General features: G+C 39.3%; 1 long non-coding RNA gene across 2 annotated transcripts; it reads right to left on the reverse strand.

Annotated features, from left to right (window-relative positions):
* Positions 1-1,322: 1,322 nt before the first annotated feature.
* LOC120106315 lies at positions 1,323-3,891 on the reverse strand. 2 transcript variants are annotated; one of them, XR_005508498.1, is made up of 8 exons: positions 3,317-3,891; positions 3,099-3,211; positions 2,885-3,012; positions 2,419-2,740; positions 2,224-2,285; positions 1,921-2,018; positions 1,665-1,749; positions 1,323-1,430 (listed from the first exon to the last, which is right to left on the reverse strand). It is a non-coding gene; the product is annotated as an uncharacterized LOC120106315 (long non-coding RNA). The 2 variants fall into 2 exon arrangements; XR_005508497.1 differs by having other exon boundaries at positions 1,665-1,744; positions 3,317-3,890.
* Between the last annotated feature and the right edge of the window lie 5,571 nt (positions 3,892-9,462).

Here is a 9,462-nt window from a genome sequence, read left to right on the forward strand (position 1 = left end):
CTGCAGACCTCTAGCTTACTCAATAATTAATGCGCATGGTCTCTGCAGACCTCCGACTTACTCAACAATTAATGCGCATGGCTCCCGCTGTCTGCGGATCTCCAATCCTCCACGGTAAGTCAGCTTGGCCGCGTTTAGTCAGCCACGACAACTCCCTGACCCCGGCCTCATCCTCTACGGCAAGGCATTAATTCACATGATCGTGTGCTAATTCATGCGACGTGCCCAGCCATACGACAGCTTGGTCCCGTCGCATCACAGGTAACCCAGCACCCCACTATAAAAGGGGGGGAGACGGAAACTCTGGACAGATGATTGCTTCTACTTATATTTCCTCCTCTCTGACTTAAGCATCGGAGGGCCGGCGCCGGAAATCCCGGCCACCGGTTTCTTGCAGGTTCCCCGGAGGACGCCGCCCGCCGACAGACCGCCGCCACCCGCAGCCCGCCAATTCTCACCGGAGCCCCACCTTCTTGGTCCAGTGGTCGCCCCCGGATCTATATTCCAGCAACAAGAGTTTTGAGACCCCAACGGTCCCTAGCTAGATTGATGCGATCCAGAAGGATTGGTGACCAAAACAACAATCAAGTTTTCAGTTTTATAGTACAAAATCACTAGTAATGTTCTTAGGTGCCACTTATATTTATTTCATCATTTTCTAATGGTGGAAGATGCTTAGTGCGATTCATAAGAATGGTTGTTGCGATTCATGAGATGTTGGTACATGATCGTACAAAAGGATTTGCAAGATTAAGTAGTTGCTGGGATTCATGAAGTTTTGGTACATTATAGTCTTGCATGGCACTTTTTTACACTACAAGAATAGTGGTCATTAGCGACGCTTTGTTTGGCCTTTAACGACGCTTTTAAGCGTCGCTAAAAACCATCCCGACGCTTTCGTAAGCGTCGGCAAAGCGTCGCCTATGCTACAGTGGAGAAAATGTTTTCCGACGCTTGCAAAAGCGTCGGAAATTAGCGACGCTTTTTAGCGACGCTTTAAAGCGTCGTTAAATGTGATTTTAACGACGCTTTAAAGCGTCGTTATAATATTATTTTTTTTAAAAAAAATTTCGTGATTTTAACGACGCTTTAAAGCGTCGTTAGAATATTATTTTTTTAAAAAAAAAATTCGTGATTTTAACGACGCTTTAAAGCGTCGTTAGAATATTATTTTTTTAAAAAAAATTTCGTGATTTCAACGACGCTTTAAAGCGTCGTTAGAATATTTTTTTTAAAAAAAAAATTTATGGCATTAAATATTATGATTCGGCATTTATGGCAATGCTCAAGAAACAAATTGGGCAACAGCCCAATAGTTTGCACCTCTTCATTTGGGTGAGGCATCATGTTTAAAGCTTGAGAGGTGGTTCCCCCCGGTATGTCATCTGGCTGTTTCTCCCATTACTTTTCTCAACTCTTGGTCCCCTTTCCTATTATCAAAAAGAAATTGAACAGAAGAAGCAAAACAAAAGAAAAGCTATCAAGTAGGTCATGGCTAGCTGTTGAATCATAAATATATGCTGTAAGAAAAAGGAAGTATTAGATCTGAAAAGCTAGGAAATCGCAACAGTAAAGATACTTGGATCATAGGACATACTAAGAAAAGAATATATAATTTTTATTTTCAACATAGTAGGGAACTAAAAGAACAGTAGCGCACTTACCTGTGTCAGTGTTGTTGCATCTGCAATAACAAACGGCACATTCACAAAGCGAGCTAATGTTTTTGCAAGTAATGTCTTTCCTGTCCTTACAGACAACACAAGAATTTATATGTAGGTCAGACCATCAATCAATAAAATCCAGTAGATAATTCCTTTTTAGTTCTCATGGTGATAGATAGGACATAACAAGTGCCAGCATGTTCAGCAAAACCATCACATGATAAAAATGTAACAAATAAAAAGGAAAACATTATACCTGAGCCAGTAAGGCCCATCAAGAGCACATTGCTTTTCTCTAACTCTACATTATCATCATCATTTTCAGCCTCAAAATTCCCTGAATCAGCTCCAGATCTGTGTATTTTCAGTAAATTCAGCTCAGCATAACCATCAGAAGACCATCACAAGAACAAGCAAATTTTCGATGCTTATAAATGCAAGTCAACAATCTAGATATGCTTAAACTTAAAGAAACAATATATAACAAGACAAGATCAACATAAGCCATAGCATTATAGCGGAAAACTGAAATAGATATAAAGGTCACATGAAAACATACACTTTCTGTAAAGATGCATGATAGATTCTTTTATAGTGGTTGTACACAGCCACAGATAGCACCTGCAATTTTTAAGTGGATTACTAATCATAAAACAAAAATTCTAGAAATAATTAAAAGCATGATAAACAAATAAGACAATTATTATAAGAAAAATAAATTCTCATTATTGGTTTAACCAGATAAACATGGTACCTGATAAAAAGAATAAAGAAATCAATCATGAGACTTGGTATCTTGAGAGATAGAACCAGATATTATGGAGAATTATCTTTGATCACTCAATTGGTAACAGATAAGGTTGATCGAAGAAGAAAGTAGACAGATATTATGGAGAATTCTCGTCGCCGTCGTTGTTCAAGAACTCGGGGGCGATGCCGGAGAAGGCGCGGTTAAGGAGGACAGCGAGCAAGGAGAGGCCGCCCACGAAGATGGGCAAGCTCCAGACGAACCCATCGTTGTTGGAGACCCAGTCGCCTACCAAATCCCGCCGGGGTTTCGGGCCTCTGTAAGCCCCCTTCGCACCAAAGAAACCAAGTTATAGAAGAGAGGAGAAGAGAGGAGGGTACGGCTGCGTACCTGAGGATAAGCCGAGGGAGGAGAGGGAATAGGCGGAGGGGAAGAGGAGGCTTGTTTTGCATGTCCCTCTACTACTCCGTACCTCTGTTTTGCATGTCCATGGCTAGTATGAGATCAAACTCCTTGAAATCGAATCGGCCTCGAGATCGAAGTCACCTCGATCCCACGCCTTTTGGATGCTGCCCTCATCCTTGAGTCCGCTGGATTACCCTTCAACCCCAAGAGAAACAAACCAGTTAATCGCAGATCGTATTTATATATATATAAAGGAATGCAGGGAATTATCAGAGAGTTACTTCGTGGTAGCCGATGGTGCCGGCGGAATCGATCCAGAATTTGGACTCCAATCCCCTCTTGCGGACAAGGTCTCTGAACACGGCCTCCGCGGCAGGGCTTCGGCAGATGTTGCCTGGAAGGAAGAGATGGAGAATTAATGCTAAGGAGACCCAAAGTAAGGAGGAAGAGGTAAGGATGGAGCTATAGCTTTTCAGGGTCTGGGATTGGGAAGGCTCACCGAGGCAAACGAAAAGCACGGAGAAGGGCTTGGACTCTGCAGCGGATGGCGCCGCCATGGATGCTGCTTGCTCTGCGGCGGCGGCGGCGGCGACGACGAACCGGAGAGAGGCGGAAATGGGATTCCGAGAGGGCAGATGATGATGGGGAGGATGAGAAGAAGAGGGGAGGGGATGTGAATAGAAGGTTTTATAAGGGAGGAGAGTGGGTTTAGTAAGATCAAGAAAGGGGAATGAACCAAGTTGGCAGAATGGTAATTTCGGTACAGTTGCCGCTGCTGCTGCACTGAAGCTTAAGGCGTCTCTCATGTCCCCCTTCTGCCCACCGACCACCAATCGGAAAGACGACGAGAGGGGAGAGAAGGGTCGGGAATGGTTATTTTCGTCGCTATGCAAAATCCGGTGGTCGAGAATAGCAATCACACAAATCGCCGATGCCTTGTTTGGGCCTGGTAGCAAATATCTCATACCTCATGCTTGTCACCAAAGCCGAGGGAGGAGAGGGAGAGGCGAGGACGGGACTGGCCAGGAATGGCGACGGAGAGGAGGGCGAATGAGAGGAGAGGAGAGGGTTCGAAAGAGAAGAAGACAGCCCACCTCCATCCGACGGGGTTTTGTGGAGGGGAGGAGGGAAGTCCGACGATGCTTATAAGCGTCGTCGTATTTTTTTCCTACGCCGACGCTTAAAAGCGTCGGCGGAACGTTTTGTCCCCACATTTACTGCAAGCGTCGGCAGTTACCGTTGCAAGAAAAAAATTTGCCGACGCTTTTTTGTAGCGTCGGCAATATAGAGTCGCCAAAACCCTTTATTGTTGTAGTGTTATGTTGTGTTGTTGAAATGGTTTTCTTATGGACAAAATAGTAAAATAAGTCATTAAAAAATTGTTTTGCAAACTTTACATGGATTGTGGAGTTACTAACTAAATATATGTTATTTTACCAGGACATAAATAGTGAGCAATAAAATAAGGGAACACTTGACAAATAATAACATTATTCTCGTTAATCGTTTTATAAGGGTAACATGTAGTAGAATAACGGTCGTATTCTCGTTAATCGTTTTATAAGGGAACACTTGACAAATAATAACATTATTCTCGTTAATCGTTTTATAAGGGAAGTAACCAAGAGAGCCTTGCAACGGTTGCCACGGCAAATGCTTCGGGAGACGGCATTATGATGAGGATGGGACGGGAGAGAGGGCACACCGATATTTTTTTATTAATTATTAATAGTTAATCTCTGGTGATTTTGTCCTCTTCCTCGATTCCGGGGTCCGCGGAATTCTATTCGTCGGTGGACGCGTGTCGCCAGGTGAAAGCTGGCATGATATGGATATTAGATGACCCGCGACGTTCCCTTTGGGTTCCTGCCGGTTCATGCTCTGTATACTTCTGTCCCAAGCTGAGCCATCAATATCATGGAATGCAGACCGTTGACTCTGTGCGTCCCAGAGATCGAACGGCTCAGATTGGTCAATTTGTTAATTCGAGGAGGAATTTTTGGTTATCCTGGTTTGTTAACCAAAGCGTTGCATAATACTTTTAAATATTAGAATAATTTTAGAAATTACGTATCAGCTTTTTTTTTTTTACCATGATTCTATATCGGTCAGTATTATTATTTTTTAATTAGCATAATCTTGTATCAATCAGTATTTTTTTTTATTAGCATGATTTTGTCAGACTAATTTTAGAAATTACATAACAACTTGTATGGCACTTGTACATGAGTATATATAATTCCTGAGATATATTAAATATGATGGAATATATATATATATATATATATATATATATATATATATATATATATATATATATATATTCTTCTACAAATATTTTAACACTAAAGCCTATTTTTTAACAAACACACTTTTAGAGAGGACGAAACCAAATGAATGATTGATAATACTAATTAAATTGCATATATTATTTATATATTAGTATTTCTAGTCGATTCGAGTCAAGTTTGTGGGATCTAAATCTAGTTCTAGCTTAGCCTCCGAGCAAGTTGAACTTAAGCCAAATTTTGAAAGGAACTCAAGCTAAGCATGAATACTCGAGATCGAATTTAAGCCTTTGTTATAATTAAGAAAATATGCTTAAAATATAACATAATATTATATTTCAAAATATTAAATTAATAATATATAGTATAAATAATTAATATATATATATATATATATATATATATATATATATATATATATATATATATATATATATATATATATAGACACACACACACACGATTAGGCTTGCGAGTTTTCGAGCCAAGTATTTTACTACTCAAGCTCGGTAATGATTAAGTTGAGTTGAGCTTGGAGTTGGATCAAGCTCGAGTAACTCAAGAGCTGCTTGGTTCGTATGCATCTCTAGTTACAAGGGTTGTTAGGGTGGTCCAACCACTTATATCGATCATGCTTAGTAAAACATGAAAGCTGGAACATGTCAGATGCATTTTTGAAAAAAAATATTATTAGGTCAAATACTTTAATTATTGGTGTTAGTTCAAGGTAGCCCACCACACCAAATGATCTTCCTAGTAAAAGATTAAGGGAGATAAAAAAGAAATGTTAGCATCAGCCAAAAAATTCTTGACAAAAATGTTATAGAGCTGATTATGTAGCATATTAGTTATCACCTAGACACTTTGTCCTCATAAGTAAGAGAGTGGCTGTATCTTCAGATACATCATTGTACAAGTTCAGGTAAAGACCGATTTTAATCGCCATACCCACGTCATCCATGAACTCAACAAAAAATCCTATGAACCTGATGACGTACATCACCATCAGCACTAGCTTTAGCATGTTCTTTGCCATGCGGTCAAGCTGTCAAAGCCTGTATTCCGGTGAATTTGGCCCTGATTCCTCTAATCTTTGAATCTCGAGAGAAAAAATGGGGATTTTGGAGGGTTTCTTTAGGGAGGGAATACTGCAGAGGATGTTGTCGTAGATCTTAACCTCGAAGAGGCAAAGCCAACACTGTGGGGAAGGCAGGGTGGGTGGCATTGGTAATGCTGTTGTTGAAGCCAGCATCCATGTCATCGGCACAGGCTCTAAAAAGCGTCGGAATAAACTATTTTTTTTATAGTGATGGCGATAGAATGGACGGCGAGGTTGTGGACAGTAGTGAAGCAACGAGCAAGGCCAAGTTTGAAGGAGGAGATTGGGGAACAGCCGTTGTTGGCTGAAGTAATGGAGGAGGAGGAGGTGGAGAAGAGGCATTAGAGGGAGCCGAAGTCGAGGAGGAAGGCGTGGAGGGCTTCAAAATGTTTTTAAAGATGCCCTGTTAATTATCATGTTGATGCACACTTTTGTCTTGATAGACACTTTGTAAATCAGGGAGACACATATCTTTTTGGTGATTCATAGCCACATCTTACTGAAAAGCGATATATTATATGCAATGACATGTTGGTGCTGGATTCTCCATGAGGTGCAATGACGCATATGTCTTAAGCTAAGTCGTGGAAGTGCATGGGCATACTACCTGCATCAAAAATCAGAAAGAGGATAATGGATTGATAGCAAGGGTTTTGATGTTTTAAGCTTCAAGGACTTTTATCACTGGGACATTTCTTTCTTTACGAAGGAGGAGGTATGTTGTAGTTGGAGCTAGGACTCTATGCTAACAACATGGGTTAAGGATAGTCTAGGACAAAGTAGGGTTAATAAAATAGGTAAATACATATAAATAAAAGGTAAAGATAAAGATATATGAAATGATAGATATTTGATTAATCAAAGGATTTTTTTTCTAGAATTACATTATAGTATTTGTACAATACATTGTAAACAATCATGAAATTAACTATGATCAGTTCCTAACACCAAAAACAATCTTGACATATTCTCCATACCCTCCAGCGGTTCTCGAAGTCATGTACCATAATATCCACCTATTCTTACTCCAGTAACTGCTCAAGTACTTCCCTATGTCGTAACTGTTGTTATTAGGCCAAAGATCTTGTTGTTACACGTTACTAGACCGAGTTGCCTTCAGACCCAATATTTTAGCCCCGCTTAGCCTATGCCCTTGCGTTATCTTAAATCATTCAACCTACTCTAGCCAACCTCCATTCGGCTTGTTATATGTCACGTAACAACGTTTTTAAAGTTGTTCTTGATTCCATAGGGTGTCAAGATGTGGCGAAAACATGTACTTTTTTTAAAAAATCTGATAGATATTTTATGAACCAAAATCACACAACCTTCAGTTTCAATTAAGGTGCAACAAGAGCCAAGGAGTATGTGCTCCATGATCCATCTTTGGTGATGCTTTGGTTAGATAGAGTCCAAGGAAGATGAAAAGAGCTCATTAGATAGAGTCCAAGGAAGATGAGAAGAGCTCCAACACTCTTAGAATCCTAGGGTGTACTGGCGAGACTTTTTTCCCGACCAAAAAGAACTCATAGGCAAGAAGGTAAGCCCTACAATGTTTACTAGTGTTACAAAGTCAAAGGAGCTACAAAACAAAACTAGAAGATTCTCAACTAGTGGTCAAGAGGTAAAACAACAAACCAAGCTGGGAATCCGAAAAGAGATAACAATATATCAATCATTAGACTAGCTCATATTCATAAACTAAAACTATGATTGATTTTGACTTGTACATGTACTTTTGTTGAAAATGTATGTGTCAGCTTTTATTTTCACTTCCACCTACTATATAAGTTAATCTATGTATTGCTTAACTCTATGATATGCTTGTATATCATTGCCAACATGTACTCGAACATCACTTATGTGCGTATTATAATACTGTTAAATGTGCATCAACTGTCATAAATGTATGTATTAGGCCCTAAGATTGCTACCACCTAGCTAGGATATAAGTTAAAATGTGCATTGCATAACTTTAAATGTATGTCACTTCTAATAGATGTGTATACTGTATCATAGAACATGAAATCAAAAAAATGATTGCCCTTGTGACTATGTATCATAACTTCAAGCATGTATATCAAAATATTGCAAAATGTGCATCAGCAACCAACAAAGTAATTAGATTAAATACTAATCTGATCAAGGAGAAGGAAATATTTCCCTCAACCTATCAGCTTGCATATGCTAACAAAATTATGCAAAGTAGAAAAATAAGCTAAAGTGGGATCTAGATTTCCTTTTTCTTTCATTAATTAATTACAAAACATAGTTACACAGCCTCTACTTATACTAGTGAGATCCGTCCTCATATAATTTGGGCCAGATTTCTCTTTTAGTTAGAAGAGGATATAACTTTCACAAAATAGGCATGAGTAGTGAAAATAATTATAAAAAAGCTAAAATTCTATAGGAGGCAGATCTTAGTTTTATATCGATTTTATCTTTAGTTACTTAACTCTTTCTGAATTGAAAGATATGCCTTGTTAAAGTCTTTCTTGAAAAGAAAAATTTTATTTGACCGGCCTGCTTTAAAACCTAAATGATGGAATTTTGGCTTTGATCACTTGGTCACCATACCTGTAAGGGCGGCACTAAATCTTAGAGCTCGAAAGGTTATTTGATCTAAAAAAAAAGAGCGTTTCAATTGGAGTAGTATGAATAAGTTATGGCCTCCGGAAGTTTGGAATGTGATTAGCTTTCTGGTGTGGTAGACCTCGTTCCTAGACCTGTCTAGTCCTCCATATAGTGACAAACGTAATTCACATCAAGTCTCGTGATTATCTTGAATCAAATTCTTACAAAGCTAAAATGTGATGTGTTTTGCACAAAATATAAATAATACCTTAAAAAAGAAAATAAATTTTCAATAACATCATAACATGTGCATCAAGTATGCCAGGTGTTATGCTTTTCTTCACTACATGGACTATACTTTCTCTTTTGTTGTTCGCTGCAAATGGACTCCTATTTAATCCTCCTCTTGTACTAAACTTGTGCTATGGGTGGGAAGCGCACGGGCTTTCCTTCATGATTGAGTCAGTGATCTTGCCCATGTGTTGGCTTCAAAGAACAGTTGCAGACTTACAGGAACCTCTTGGATGTGAACTAGTTTTCACAGTTGTCATATGCATCAAGGTGTCTATGGGTAATTGTCACCATCCCGTGTGAGCACGAGATTCCCATGGTGTCCCTATACCTGCATACTAACCGATACACAGATAAAGATAGTAAATACCTACATGAGCACTTCTTCAT

This window comes from Phoenix dactylifera, unplaced genomic scaffold (genome assembly GCF_009389715.1).
Source record: "Phoenix dactylifera cultivar Barhee BC4 unplaced genomic scaffold, palm_55x_up_171113_PBpolish2nd_filt_p 000524F, whole genome shotgun sequence".
NCBI classification, from domain to species: domain Eukaryota; kingdom Viridiplantae; phylum Streptophyta; class Magnoliopsida; order Arecales; family Arecaceae; genus Phoenix; species Phoenix dactylifera.